We start from the raw sequence: 16291 nt of genomic DNA on the forward strand, positions 1-16291 counted from the left end.
TGGTTTCTCTAATGACTGCCTCGCCTGGTTCACCAACTACTTCTCAGATAGAGTTCAATGTGTCAAATCGGAGGGCCTGTTGTCTGGACCTATGGCAGTCTCTATGGGGGTGCCACAGGGTTCAATTCTTGGGCCAACTCTTTTCTCTGTGTATATCAATGACGTCGCTCTTGCTGCTGGTGACTCTCAGATCCACCTCTACGCAGACGACACCATTTTGTATACATCTGGCCCTTCATTGGACACTGTGTTAACAAACCTCCAAACGAGCTTCAATTCCATACAACACTCCTTCAGTAGCCTCCAACTGCTCTTAAACACTAGTAAAACAAAATGCATGCTCTTCAACCGAACGCTGCTTGCACCCGCCCACCCGACTAGAATCACTACTCTAGACGGGTCTGACCTAGAGTACGTGGACAACTACAAATATCTAGGTGTCTGGTTAGACTGTAAACTCTCCTTCCAGACTCACATTAAGAATCTCCAATCCAAAGTTAAATCTAGAATCGGTTTCCTATTTCGCAACAAAGCCTCCTTCACTCATGCTGCCAAACATGCCCTTGTAAAACTAACTATCCTACCGATCCTTGACTTCGGCGATGTCATTTACAAAATAGCCTCCAACACTCTACTCAGCAAATTGGATGTTGTCTATCACAGTGCCATCCGTTTTGTCTCCAAAGCCCCATATAATACCCACCACTGTGACCTGTACGCTCTTGTTGGCTGGTCCTCACTACATATTCGTCGCCAAACCCACTGGCTCCAGGCAATCTATAAATCACTGCTAGGCAAATCCCCGCCTTATCTTAGCTCACTGGTCACCATAGCAACACCCACCCGTAGTCTGCGCTCCAGCGGGTATATCTCACTGGTCATCCCCAAAGCCAACACCTCCTTTGGCCGCAATTCCTTCCAGTTCTCTGCTGCCAATGACTGGAACAAATTGCAAAAATCTCTGAAGCTGGAGACGCTTATCTCCCTCACTAACTTTAAGCATCAGTTGTCAGAGCACCTTACCGATCACTGCACCTGTACACAGCCCATCTGAAATTAGCCCGCCCAACTACCTCATCCCTATATTGTTATTTATTTTGCTCATCTGTACCCCAGTATCTCTATTTGCACATCATCTCTTGCACATCATTCCAGTGTTAATACTAAATTGTAATTATTTTGCACTATAGCCTATTTTATTGCCTTACCTCCATAACTTGCTAAATTTGCACACTGTATATTAATTGTATTTCTGTTGTATTTTTTTTTTGATTTTTGTTTTATTTTACCCCATATGTAACTCTGTGTTGTTGTTTTTATCGCACTGCTATGCTTTATCTTGGCCAGGTCGCAGTTGTAAATGAGAACTTGTTCTCAACTGGTTTACCTGGTTAAATAAAGGTGAAATAAAAATAAATAAAAAATATACAGTGGGGGGGGGGAAGTATTTAGTCAGCCACCAATTGTGCAAGTTCTCCCACTTAAAAAGATGAGAGAGGCCTGTAATTTTCATCATAGGTACACGTCAACTATGACAGACAAAATGAGACATTTTTTCTCCAGAAAATCACATTGTAGGATTTTTTATGAATTGATTTGCAAATTATGGTGGAAAATATGTATTTGGTCATTTACAAACAAGCAAGATTTCTGGCTCTCACAGACCTGTAACTTCTTCTTTAAGAGGCTCCTCTGTCCTCCACTCGTTACCTGTATTAATGGCACCTGTTTGAACTTGTTATCAGTATAAAAGACACCTGTCCACAACCTCAAACAGTCACACTCCAAACTCCACTATGGCCAAGACCAAAGAGCTGTCAAAGGACACCAGAAACAAAATTGTAGACCTGCACCAGGCTGGGAAGACTGAATCTGCAATAGGTAAGCAGCTTGGTTTGAAGAAATCAACTGTGGGAGCAATTATTAGGAAATGGAAGACATACAAGACCACTGATAATCTCCCTCGATCTGGGGCTCCACGCAAGATCTCACCCTGTGGGGTCAAAATGATCACAAGAACGGTGAGCAAAAATCCCAGAACCACACGGGGGGACCTAGTGAATGACCTGCAGAGAGCTGGGACCAAAGTAACAAAGCCTATCATCAGTAACACACTACGCCGCCAGGGACTCATATCCTGCAGTGCCAGACGTGTCCCCCTGCTTAAGCCAGTACATGTCCAGGCCCGTCTGAAGTTTGCTAGAGTGCATTTAGATGATCCAGAAGAGGATTGGGAGAATGTCATATGGTCAGATGAAACCAAAATATAACTTTTTGGTAAAAACTCAACTCGTCGTGTTTGGAGGACAAAGAATGCGGAGTTGCATCCAAAGAACACCATACCTACTGTGAAGCATGGGGGTGGAAACATCATGCTTTGGGGCTGTTTTTCTGCAAAGGGACCAGGACGACTGATCCGTGTAAAGGAAAGAATGAATGGGGCCATGTATCGTGAGATTTTGAGTGAAAACCTAATTCCATCAGCAAGTGCATTGAAGATGAAACGTGGCTGGGTCTTTCAGCATGACAATGATCCCAAACACACCGCCCGGGCAACGAAGGAGTGGCTTCGTAAGAAGCATTTCAAGGTCCTGGAGTGGCCTAGCCAGTCTCCAGATCTCAACCCCATAGAAAATCTTTGGAGGGAGTTGAAAGTCCGTGTTACCCAGCGACAGCCCCAAAACATCACTGCTCTAGAGGAGATCTGCATGGAGGAATGGGCCAAAATACCAGCAACAGTGTGTGAAAACCTTGTAAAGACTTACAGAAAACGTTTGACCTGTGTCATTGCCAACAAAGGGTATATAACAAAGTATTGAGAAACTTTTGTTATTGACCAAATACTCATTTTCCACCATAATTTGCAAATAAATTCATAAAAAATCCTACAATGTGTTTTTCTCATTTTGTCTGTAATAGTTGACGTGTACCTATGATGAAAATTACAGGCCTCTCTCATCTTTTTAAGTGGGAGAACTTGCACAATTGGTGGCTGACTAAATACTTTTATTCCCCACTGTACATGTTAGTATTTTATTGTATGGTACTGTATACATGTTAGTATTGTATTGTACTGTATAGTGATAGTATTGTATTGTACTGCATACAGTTAGTAGTGTATTGTGCTGTATAGAGGTAGTATTGTATTGTACAGTATACAGTCAGTATTGTATTGTACTGTATACAGTCAGTATTGTATTGTATTGTACTTTATACAGTCAGTATTGTATTGTACTGTATACAGTCAGGATTGTATTGTATTGTACTGTATACAGTCAGGATTGTATTGTATTGTACTGTATACAGTCAGGATTGTATTGTATTGTATTTTATACAGTCAGTATTGTATTGTACTGTATAAAGTTATTATTGTATTGTACTGTATACAGTCAGTATTGTATTGTATTGTACTGTATACAGTCAGTATTGTATTGTACTGTATACAGTTAGTATGGTATTGTACTGTATACAGTTAGTATTGTATTGTACTGTATACAGTCAGTATTGTATTGTACTGTATACAGTTAGTATTGTATTGTACTGTATACAGTCAGTATTGTATTGTATTGTACTGTATACAGTCAGTATTGTATTGTACTGTATACAGTTAGTATTGTATTGTACTGTATACAGTCAAAATTGTATTGTTTTGTACTTTATACAGTCAGTATTGTATTGTCCTGTTAACAGTCAGTAAAGTATTGTACTGTATACAGTCAGTATTGTATTGTATTTTACTGTATACCGTTAGTATTGTACTGTACTGTATACAGTCAGGATTATATTGTACTGTATACAGTCAGTATTGCATTGTATACAGTCAGTATTGTATTGTACAGTATACAGTCAGTATTGTATTGTACAGTATACAGTCAGTATTGTATTGTACTGTACTGTATAAAGTCAGTATTGTATTGTACTGTATACAGTCAGTATTGTATAGTATTGTACTGTATACTGTTAGTATTCTATTGTATTGTACAGCAAACAGTCAGTATTGTACTGTACTCTATACAGACAGTATTGTATTGCACTGTATACAGTAAGTATTATATTGTATTGTACTGTATACATTCAGTATTGTATTGTACTGTACTATATACAGTCAGTATTGTATTGTACTGTATACAGTCAGTCTTGTATTGTATTGTACTGTATACAGTTAGTATTCTATTGTACTGTATACAGTCAGAATTGTATTGTATTGTACTTTATACAGTCAGTATTGTATTGTACTGTATACAGTCAGGATTGTATTGTATTGTAATGTATACAGTCAGTATTGTACTGTATACAGTCAGAATTGTATTGTATTGTACTTTATACAGTCAGTATTGTATTGTACTTTTAACAGTCAGTAAAGTATTGTACTGTATACAGTCAGTATTGTATTGTATTTTACTGTATACCGTTAGTATTGTACTGTACTGTATACAGTCAGGATTATATTGTACTGTATACAGTCAGTATTGCATTGTACTGTATACAGTCAGAATTGTATTGTATTGTACTGTATACAGTCAGTATTTTATTGTACTGTATACAGTTAGTATGGTATTGTACTGTATACAGTTAGTATTGTATTGTACTGTATACAGTCAGTATTGTATTGTACTGTATACAGTTAGTATTGTATTGTACTGTATACAGTCAGTATTGTATTGTATTGTACTGTATACAGTCATTATTGTATTGTACTGTATACAGTTAGTATTGTATTGTACTGTATACAGTCAAAATTGTATTGTTTTGTACTTTATACAGTCAGTATTGTATTGTCCTGTTAACAGTCAGTAAAGTATTGTACTGTATACAGTCAGTATTGTATTGTATTTTACTGTATACCGTTAGTATTGTACTGTACTGTATACAGTCAGGATTATATTGTACTGTATACAGTCAGTATTGCATTGTATACAGTCAGTATTGTATTGTACAGTATACAGTCAGTATTGTATTGTACAGTATACAGTCAGTATTGTATTGTACTGTACTGTATAAAGTCAGTATTGTATTGTACTGTATACAGTCAGTATTGTATAGTATTGTACTGTATACTGTTAGTATTCTATTGTATTGTACAGCAAACAGTCAGTATTGTACTGTACTCTATACAGACAGTATTGTATTGCACTGTATACAGTAAGTATTATATTGTATTGTACTGTATACATTCAGTATTGTATTGTACTGTACTATATACAGTCAGTATTGTATTGTACTGTATACAGTCAGTCTTGTATTGTATTGTACTGTATACAGTTAGTATTCTATTGTACTGTATACAGTCAGAATTGTATTGTATTGTACTTTATACAGTCAGTATTGTATTGTACTGTATACAGTCAGGATTGTATTGTATTGTAATGTATACAGTCAGTATTGTACTGTATACAGTCAGAATTGTATTGTATTGTACTTTATACAGTCAGTATTGTATTGTACTTTTAACAGTCAGTAAAGTATTGTACTGTATACAGTCAGTATTGTATTGTATTTTACTGTATACCGTTAGTATTGTACTGTACTGTATACAGTCAGGATTATATTGTACTGTATACAGTCAGTATTGCATTGTACTGTATACAGTCAGAATTGTATTGTATTGTACTGTATACAGTCAGTATTTTATTGTACTGTATACAGTTAGTATGGTATTGTACTGTATACAGTTAGTATTGTATTGTACTGTATACAGTCAGTATTGTATTGTACTGTATACAGTTAGTATTGTATTGTACTGTATACAGTCAGTATTGTATTGTATTGTACTGTATACAGTCATTATTGTATTGTACTGTATACAGTTAGTATTGTATTGTACTGTATACAGTCAAAATTGTATTGTTTTGTACTTTATACAGTCAGTATTGTATTGTCCTGTTAACAGTCAGTAAAGTATTGTACTGTATACAGTCAGTATTGTATTGTATTTTACTGTATACCGTTAGTATTGTACTGTACTGTATACAGTCAGGATTATATTGTACTGTATACAGTCAGTATTGCATTGTATACAGTCAGTATTGTATTGTACAGTATACAGTCAGTATTGTATTGTACAGTATACAGTCAGTATTGTATTGTACTGTACTGTATAAAGTCAGTATTGTATTGTACTGTATACAGTCAGTATTGTATAGTATTGTACTGTATACTGTTAGTATTCTATTGTATTGTACAGCAAACAGTCAGTATTGTACTGTACTCTATACAGACAGTATTGTATTGCACTGTATACAGTAAGTATTATATTGTATTGTACTGTATACATTCAGTATTGTATTGTACTGTACTATATACAGTCAGTATTCTATTGTACTGTATACAGTCAGTCTTGTATTGTATTGTACTGTATACAGTTAGTATTCTATTGTACTGTATACAGTCAGAATTGTATTGTATTGTACTTTATACAGTCAGTATTGTATTTTACTGTATACAGTCAGGATTGTATTGTATTGTAATGTATACAGTCAGTATTGTACTGTATACAGTCAGAATTGTATTGTATTGTACTTTATACAGTCAGTATTGTATTGTACTTTTAACAGTCAGTAAAGTATTGTACTGTATACAGTCAGTATTGTATTGTATTTTACTGTATACCGTTAGTATTGTACTGTACTGTATACAGTCAGGATTATATTGTACTGTATACAGTCAGTATTGCATTGTACTGTATACAGTCAGAATTGTATTTTATTGTACTTTATACAGTCAGTATTTTATTATACTGTATGCAGTCAGTATCATATTGTATTGTATACAGTCAGTATTGTATTGTACTGTACTGTATATAGTCAGGATTGTATTGTACAGCATACAGTCAGTATTGCATTGTACTGTATACAGTCAGAATTGTATTGTATTGTACTTTATACAGTCAGTATTGTATTGTACTTTTAATAGTCAGTAAAGTATTGTACTGTATACAGTCAGTATTGTATTGTATTTTACTGTATACCGTTAGTATTGTACTGTACTGTATACAGTGAGAATTGTATTGTATTGTACTTTATACAGTCAGTATTGTATTATACTGTATGCAGTCAGTATCGTATTGTACTGTATACAGTCAGTATTGTATTGTACTGTACACAGTTAGTATTGTATTGTATTGTACTGTATAGAGTCAGTATTGTATCGTATTGTACTGTATACAGTCAGTATTGTATTGTACTGTATACAGTTAGTATTGTATTGTATTGTATTGTACTGTATACAGTCAGTAATGTATTGTACTGTATACAGTCATTATTATATTGTATTGTGCTGTAACCTTTCAGTATTGTATTGTATTGTACTGTATACAGTTAGTATTATATTGTATTGTACTGTATACAGTCAGTATTGTATTGTATTGTACTTACTTTAAAGCAATCCTTCTACCCCCCCCACACACACAGCGGAGTCGCTCACCACCTTCCGGAGACATTTGAAACCCCACCTCTTTAAGGAATACCTGGGATAGGATAAAGTAATCCTTCTACCCCCCCCCACCCCACAGCGGAGTCACTCACCACCTTCCGGAGACATTTGAAACCCCACCTCTTTAAGGAATACCTGGGATAGGATAAAGTAATCCTTCTACCCCCCCCCCCCCCCCCCCCAAACAAAAATAATAATAAAAATTGTAAAGTGGTTATCCCACTGGCTTTAGGGTGAATGTAATGTAAATGTATTGTACTGTACTGTATAAAGTCAGTTTTGTATTGTACTGTATACAGTCAGTATTGTATAGTATTGTACTGTATACTGTTAGTATTCTATTGTATTGTACAGCAAACAGTCAGTATTGTACTGTACTCTATACAGACAGTATTGTATTGCACTGTATACAGTAAGTATTATATTGTATTGTACTGTATACATTCAGTATTGTATTGTACTGTACTATATACAGTCAGTCTTGTATTGTACTGTAGTCAGTCAGTATTGTATTGTATTGTACTGTATACAGTTAGTATTCTATTGTACTGTACTGTATACAGTCAGGGAGGTAGTTGTATATAAAGTGTTAGGGGTTAGGGAACAGGGAGGTAGCTGTAGATAGAGTGTTAGGGGTTAGGGAACAGGGAGGTAGCTGGAGATAAAGTGTTAGGGAACAGGGAGGTAGCTGGAGATAGAGTGTTAGGGGTTAGGGAACAGGGAGGTAGCTGGAGATAGAGTGTTAGGGGTTAGGGAACAGGGAGGTAGCTGGAGATAGAGTGTTAGGGGTTAGGGAACAGGGAGGTAGCTGGAGATAGAGTGTTAGGGGTTAGGGAACAGGGAGGTAGCTGGAGATAGAGTGTTAGGGGTTAGGGAACAGGGAGGTAGCTGGAGATAGAGTGTTAGGGAACAGGGAGGTAGCTGGAGATAGAGTGTTAGGGGTTAGGGAACAGGGAGGTAGCTGTAGATAGAGTGTTAGGGGTTAGGGAACAGGGAGGTAGCTGGAGATAGAGTGTTAGGGGTTAGGGAACAGGGAACAGGGAGGTAGCTGTAGATAGAGTGTTAGGGGTTAGGGAACAGGGAGGTAGCTGTAGATAAAGTGTTAGGGGTTAGGGAACAGGGAGGTAGCTGGAGATAGAGTGTTAGGGGTTAGGGAACAGGGAGGTAGCTGGAGATAGAGTGTTAGGGGTTAGGGAACAGGGAGGTAGCTGGAGATAGAGTGTTAGGGAACAGGGAGGTAGCTGGAGATAGAGTGTTAGGGAACAGGGAGGTAGCTGGAGATAAAGTGTTAGGGGTTAGGGAACAGGGAGGTAGCTGGAGATAGAGTGTTAGGGGTTAGGGAACAGGGAGGTAGCTGGAGATAAAGTGTTAGGGGTTAGGGAACAGGGAGGTAGCTGGAGATAGAGTGTTAGGGGTTAGGGAACAGGGAGGTAGCTGGAGATAGAGTGTTAGGGGTTAGGGAACAGGGAGGTAGCTGGAGATATAGTGTTGGGGAACAGGGAGGTAGCTGGAGATAAAGTGTTAGGGGTTAGGGAACAGGGAGGTAGCTGTAGATAGAGTGTTAGGGGTTAGGGAACAGGGAGGTAGCTGGAGATAGAGTGTTAGGGGTTAGGGAACAGGGAGGTAGCTGGAGATAGAGTGTTAGGGAACAGGGAGGTAGCTGGAGATAAAGTGTTAGGGGTTAGGGAACAGGGAGGTAGCTGGAGATAGAGTGTTAGGGGTTAGGGAACAGGGAGGTAGCTGTAGATAGAGTGTTATGGGTTAGGAAACAGGGAGGTAGCTGGAGATAGAGTGTTATGGGTTAGGGAACAGGGAGGTAGCTGGAGATAGAGTGTTAGGGAACAGGGAGGTAGCTGGAGATAGAGTGTTAGGGGTTAGGGAACAGGGAGGTAGCTGGAGATAGAGTGTTATGGGTTAGGGAACAGGGAGGTAGCTGTAGATAAAGTGTTAGGGGTTAGGGAACAGGGAGGTAGCTGGAGATAAAGTGTTAGGGGTTAGGGAACAGGGAGGTAGCTGGAGATAAAGTGTTAGGGAACAGGGAGGTAGCTGTAGATAAAGTGTTAGGGAACAGGGAGGTAGCTGGAGATAGAGTGTTAGGGGTTAGGGAACAGGGAGGTAGCTGGAGATAGAGTGTTAGGGGTTAGGGAACAGGGAGGTAGCTGGAGATAAAGTGTTAGGGAACAGGGAGGTAGCTGGAGATAGAGTGTTAGGGGTTAGGGAACAGGGAGGTAGCTGGAGATAGAGTGTTAGGGAACAGGGAACAGGGAGGTAGCTGGAGATAAAGTGTTTGGGAACAGGGAGGTAGCTGGAGATAGAGTGTTAGGGGTTAGGGAACAGGGAGGTAGCTGTAGATAAAGTGTTAGGGGTTAGGGAACAGGGAGGTAGCTGGAGATAAAGTGTTAGGGAACAGGGAGGTAGCTGGAGATAGAGTGTTAGGGGTTAGGGAACAGGGAGGTAGCTGTAGATAGAGTGTTAGGGGTTAGGGAACAGGGAGGTAGCTGGAGATAGAGTGTTAGGGAACAGGGAGGTAGCTGTAGATAGAGTGTTAGGGGTTAGGGAACAGGGAGGTACCTGTAGATAAAGTGTTAGGGGTTAGGGAACAGGGAGGTAGCTGGAGATAAAGTGTTAGGGAACAGGGAGGTAGCTGGAGATAGAGTGTTAGGGGTTAGGGAACAGGGAGGTAGCTGTAGATAGAGTGTTAGGGGTTAGGGAACAGGGAGGTAGCTGGAGATAAAGTGTTAGGGGTTAGGGAACAGGGAGGTAGCTGGAGATAGAGTGTTAGGGAACAGGGAACAGGGAGGTAGCTGGAGATAGAGTGTTATGGGTTAGGGAACAGGGAGGTAGCTGGAGATAGAGTGTTAGGGGTTAGGGAACAGGGAGGTAGCTGGAGATAAAGTGTTAGGGAACAGGGAGGTAGCTGTAGATAGAGTATTAGGGGTTAGGGAACAGGGAGGTAGCTGTAGGTAGAGTATTAGGGGTTAGGGAACAGGGAGGTAGCTGGAGATAGAGTGTTAGGGGTTAGGGAACAGGGAGGTAGCTGGAGATAGAGTGTTAGGGAACAGGGAGGTAGCTGGAGATAGAGTGTTAGGGGTTAGGGAACAGGGAGGTAGCTGGAGATAGAGTGTTATGGGTTAGGGAACAGGGAGGTAGCTGTAGATAGAGTGTTAGGGAACAGGGAGGTAGCTGGAGATAGAGTGTTAGGGGTTAGGGAACAGGGAGGTAGCTGGAGATAGAGTGTTAGGGAACAGGGAGGTAGCTGGAGATAGAGTGTTAGGGGTTAGGGAACAGGGAGGTAGCTGGAGATAGAGTGTTATGGGTTAGGGAACAGGGAGGTAGCTGTAGATAGAGTGTTAGGGAACAGGGAGGTAGCTGGAGATAGAGTGTTAGGGGTTAGGGAACAGGGAGGTAGCTGGAGATAGAGTGTTAGGGAACAGGGAGGTAGCTGGAGATAGAGTGTTAGGGGTTAGGGAACAGGGAGGTAGCTGGAGATAGAGTGTTAGGGAACAGGGAGGTAGCTGTAGATAGAGTGTTAGGGGTTAGGGAACAGGGAGGTAGCTGGAGATAGAGTGTTATGGGTTAGGGAACAGGGAGGTAGCTGTAGATAAAGTGTTAGGGAACAGGGAGGTAGCTGTAGATAGAGTATTAGGGGTTAGGGAACAGGGAGGTAGCTGGAGATAGAGTGTTAGGGGTTAGGGAACAGGGAGGTAGCTGGATATAGAGTGTTAGGGGTTAGGGAACAGGGAGGTAGCTGGAGATAGAGTGTTAGGGAACAGGGAGGTAGCTGGAGATAGAGTGTTAGGGGTTAGGGGACAGGGAGGTAGCTGGAGATAGAGTGTTAGGGGTTAGGGAACAGGGAGGTAGCTGGAGATAGAGTGTTAGGGAACAGGGAGGTAGCTGGAGATAGAGTGTTAGGGGTTAGGGAACAGGGAGGTAGCTGGAGATAGAGTGTTAGGGGTTAGGGAACAGGGAGGTAGCTGGAGATAGAGTGTTAGGGAACAGGGAGGTAGCTGGAGATAGAGTGTTAGGGGTTAGGGAACAGGGAGGTAGCTGGAGATAGAGTGTTAGGGGTTAGGGAACAGGGAGGTAGCTGGAGATAAAGTGTTAGGGAACAGGGAGGTAGCTGTAGATAGAGTGTTAGGGGTTAGGGAACAGGGAGGTAGCTGTAGATAGAGTATTAGGGGTTAGGGAACAGGGAGGTAGCTGGAGATAGAGTGTTAGGGGTTAGGGAACAGGGAGGTAGCTGGAGATAAAGTGTTAGGGGTTAGGGAACAGGGAGGTAGCTGGAGATAGAGTGTTAGGGAACAGGGAGGTAGCTGTAGATAGAGTGTTAGGGGTTAGGGAACAGGGAGGTAGCTGGAGATAGAGTGTTAGGGGTTAGGGAACAGGGAGGTAGCTGGAGATAGAGTGTTAGGGGTTAGGGAACAGGGAGGTAGCTGGAGATAGAGTGTTAGAGGTTAGGGAACAGGGAGGTAGCTGGAGATAGAGTGTTATGGGTTAGGGAACAGGGAGGTAGCTGGAGATAGAGTGTTAGGGGTTAGGGAACAGGGAGGTAGCTGGAGATAAAGTGTTAGGGAACAGGGAGGTAGCTGTAGATAGAGTATTAGGGGTTAGGGAACAGGGAGGTAGCTGTAGATAGAGTATTAGGGGTTAGGGAACAGGGAGGTAGCTGGAGATAGAGTGTTAGGGGTTAGGGAACAGGGAGGTAGCTGGAGATAAAGTGTTACGGGTTAGAGAACAGGGAGGTAGCTGGAGATAGAGTGTTAGGGGTTAGGGAACAGGGAGGTAGCTGGAGATAGAGTGTTAGGGAACAGGGAGGAAGCTGGAGATAGAGTGTTAGGGGTTAGGGAACAGGGAGGTAGCTGGAGATAGAGTGTTAGGGAACAGGGAGGTAGCTGTAGATAGAGTGTTAGGGGTTAGGGAACAGGGAGGTAGCTGGAGATAGAGTGTTATGGGTTAGGGAACAGGGAGGTAGCTGTAGATAAAGTGTTAGGGAACAGGGAGGTAGCTGTAGATAGAGTATTAGGGGTTAGGGAACAGGGAGGTAGCTGGAGATAGAGTGTTAGGGGTTAGGGAACAGGGAGGTAGCTGGATATAGAGTGTTAGGGGTTAGGGAACAGGGAGGTAGCTGGAGATAGAGTGTTAGGGAACAGGGAGGTAGCTGGAGATAGAGTGTTAGGGGTTAGGGGACAGGGAGGTAGCTGGAGATAGAGTGTTAGGGGTTAGGGAACAGGGAGGTAGCTGGAGATAGAGTGTTAGGGAACAGGGAGGTAGCTGGAGATAGAGTGTTAGGGGTTAGGGAACAGGGAGGTAGCTGGAGATAGAGTGTTAGGGGTTAGGGAACAGGGAGGTAGCTGGAGATAAAGTGTTAGGGAACAGGGAGGTAGCTGTAGATAGAGTATTAGGGGTTAGGGAACAGGGAGGTAGCTGTAGATAGAGTATTAGGGGTTAGGGAACAGGGAGGTAGCTGGAGATAGAGTGTTAGGGGTTAGGGAACAGGGAGGTAGCTGGAGATAAAGTGTTAGGGGTTAGGGAACAGGGAGGTAGCTGGAGATAGAGTGTTAGGGAACAGGGAGGTAGCTGTAGATAGAGTGTTAGGGGTTAGGGAACAGGGAGGTAGCTGGAGATAGAGTGTTAGGGGTTAGGGAACAGGGAGGTAGCTGGAGATAGAGTGTTAGGGGTTAGGGAACAGGGAGGTAGCTGGAGATAGAGTGTTAGGGGTTAGGGAACAGGGAGGTAGCTGGAGATTGAGTGTTATGGGTTAGGGAACAGGGAGGTAGCTGGAGATAGAGTGTTAGGGGTTAGGGAACAGGGAGGTAGCTGGAGATAAAGTGTTAGGGAACAGGGAGGTAGCTGTAGATAGAGTATTAGGGGTTAGGGAACAGGGAGGTAGCTGTAGATAGAGTATTAGGGGTTAGGGAACAGGGAGGTAGCTGGAGATAGAGTGTTAGGGGTTAGGGAACAGGGAGGTAGCTGGAGATAAAGTGTTAGGGGTTAGGGAACAGGGAGGTAGCTGGAGATAGAGTGTTAGGGAACAGGGAGGTAGCTGTAGATAGAGTGTTAGGGGTTAGGGAACAGGGAGGTAGCTGGAGATAGAGTGTTAGGGGTTAGGGAACAGGGAGGTAGCTGGAGATAGAGTGTTAGGGGTTAGGGAACAGGGAGGTAGCTGGAGATAGAGTGTTAGGGGTTAGGGAACAGGGAGGTAGCTGGAGATAGAGTGTTAGGGAACAGGGAGGTAGCTGGAGATAGAGTGTTAGGGGTTAGGGGACAGGGAGGTAGCTGGAGATAGAGTGTTAGGGGTTAGGGAACAGGGAGGTAGCTGGAGATAGAGTGTTAGGGAACAGGGAGGTAGCTGGAGATAGAGTGTTAGGGGTTAGGGAACAGGGAGGTAGCTGTAGATAAAGTGTTAGGGGTTAGGGAACAGCGAGGTAGCTGGAGATAGAGTGTTAGGGGTTAGGGAACAGGGAGGTAGCTGGAGATAGAGTGTTAGGGAACAGGGAGGTAGCTGTAGATAAAGTGTTAGGGGTTAGGGAACAGGGAGGTAGCTGGAGATAGAGTGTTAGGGGTTAGGGAACAGGGAGGTAGCTGTAGATAGAGTGTTAGGGGTTAGGGAACAGGGAGGTAGCTGGAGATAGAGTGTTAGGGGTTAGGGAACAGGGAGGTAGCTGGAGATAGAGTGTTAGGGGTTAGGGAACAGGGAGGTAGCTGGAGATAGAGTGTTAGGGGTTAGGGAACAGGGAGGTAGCTGGAGATAGAGTGTTAGGGGTTAGGGAACAGGGAGGTAGCTGGAGATAGAGTGTTAGGGAACAGGGAGGTAGCTGGAGATATAGTGTTAGGGGTTAGGGAACAGGGAGGTAGCTGGAGATAAAGTGTTAGGGGTTAGGGAACAGGGAGGTAGCTGGAGATAGAGTGTTAGGGGTTAGGGAACAGGGAGGTAGCTGGAGATAAAGTGTTAGGGGTTAGGGAACAGGGAGGTAGCTGGAGATAAAGTGTTAGGGAACAGGGAGGTAGCTGGAGATAGAGTGTTAGGGGTTAGGGAACAGGGAGGTAGCTGTAGATAAAGTGTTAGGGGTTAGGGAACAGGGAGGTAGCTGGAGATAAAGTGTTAGGGAACAGGGAGGTAGCTGTAGATAAAGTGTTAGGGGTTAGGGAACAGGGAGGTAGCTGGAGATAGAGTGTTAGGGAACAGGGAGGTAGCTGGAGATAGAGTGTTAGGGGTTAGGGAACAGGGAGGTAGCTGGAGATAGAGTGTTAGGGAACAGGGAGGTAGCTGGAGATAGAGTGTTAGGGGTTAGGGAACAGGGAGGTAGCTGGAGATAGAGTGTTAGGGAACAGGGAGGTAGCTGGAGATAGAGTGTTAGGGGTTAGGGAACAGGGAGGTAGCTGGAGATAGAGTGTTAGGGAACAGGGAGGTAGCTGGAGATAGAGTGTTAGGGGTTAGGGAACAGGGAGGTAGCTGTAGATAAAGTGTTAGGGGTTAGGGAACAGGGAGGTAGCTGGAGATAAAGTGTTAGGGGTTAGGGAACAGGGAGGTAGCTGGAGATAGAGTGTTAGGGGTTAGGGAACAGGGAGGTAGCTGTAGATAAAGTGTTAGGGGTTAGGGAACAGGGAGGTAGCTGGAGATAAAGTGTTAGGGAACAGGGAGGTAGCTGGAGATAGAGTGTTAGGGGTTAGGGAACAGGGAGGTAGCTGGAGATATAGTGTTGGGGTTAGGGAACAGGGAGGTAGCTGGAGATAGAGTGTTAGGGGTTAGGGAACAGGGAGGTAGCTGGAGATAAAGTGTTAGGGGTTAGGGAACAGGGAGGTAGCTGGAGATAAAGTGTTAGGGAACAGGGAGGTAGCTGGAGATAGAGTGTTAGGGGTTAGGGAACAGGGAGGTAGCTGTAGATAGAGTGTTAGGGAACAGGGAGGTAGCTGGAGATAAAGTGTTAGGGGTTAGGGAACAGGGAGGTAGCTGGAGATAAAGTGTTAGGGGTTAGGGAACAGGGAGGTAGCTGGAGATAAAGTGTTAGGGAACAGGGAGGTAGCTGGAGATATAGTGTTGGGGAACAGGGAGGTAGCTGTAGATAGAGTGTTAGGGGTTAGGGAACAGGGAGGTAGCTGGAGATAGAGTGTTAGGGGTTAGGGAACAGGGAGGTAGCTGGAGATAAAGTGTTGGGGAACAGGGAGGTAGCTGGAGATAGAGTGTTAGGGGTTAGGGAACAGGGAGGTAGCTGGAGATAGAGTGTTAGGGGTTAGGGAACAGGGAGGTAGCTGGAGATAGAGTGTTAGGGGTTAGGGAACAGGGAGGTAGCTGGAGATAAAGTGTTGGGGAACAGGGAGGTAGCTGGAGATAGAGTGTTAGGGGTTAGGGAACAGGGAGGTAGCTGGAGATAGAGTGTTAGGGGTTAGGGAACAGGGAGGTAGCTGGAGATAAAGTGTTGGGGAACAGGGAGGTAGCTGGAGATAGAGTGTTAGGGGTTAGGGAACAGGGAGGTAGCTGGAGATAGAGTGTTAGGGGTTAGGGAACAGGGAGGTAGCTGGAGATAGAGTGTTAGGGGTTAGGGAACAGGGAGGTAGCTGGAGATAAAGTGTTAGGGAACAGGGAGGTAGCTGGAGATAGAGTGTTAGGGGTTAGGGAACAGGTAGGTAGCTGGAGATAAAGTGTTAGGGGTTAGGGAACAGGGAGGTAGCTGGAGATAGAGTGTTAGGGAACAGGGAGGTAGCTGGAGATAGAGTGTTAGGGGATAGGGAACAGGGAGGTAGCTGTAGATAAAGTGTTAGGGAACAGGGAGGTAGCTGGAGATAGAGTGTTAGGGGTTAGGGAACAGGGAGGTAGCTGGAGATAGAGTGTTAGGGAACAGGGAGGTAGCTGGAGATAGAG

Source organism: Coregonus lavaretus (assembly GCF_964263955.1).
Source record: "Coregonus lavaretus genome assembly, contig: HAP1_SCAFFOLD_357, whole genome shotgun sequence".
NCBI lineage: Eukaryota > Metazoa > Chordata > Actinopteri > Salmoniformes > Salmonidae > Coregonus > Coregonus lavaretus.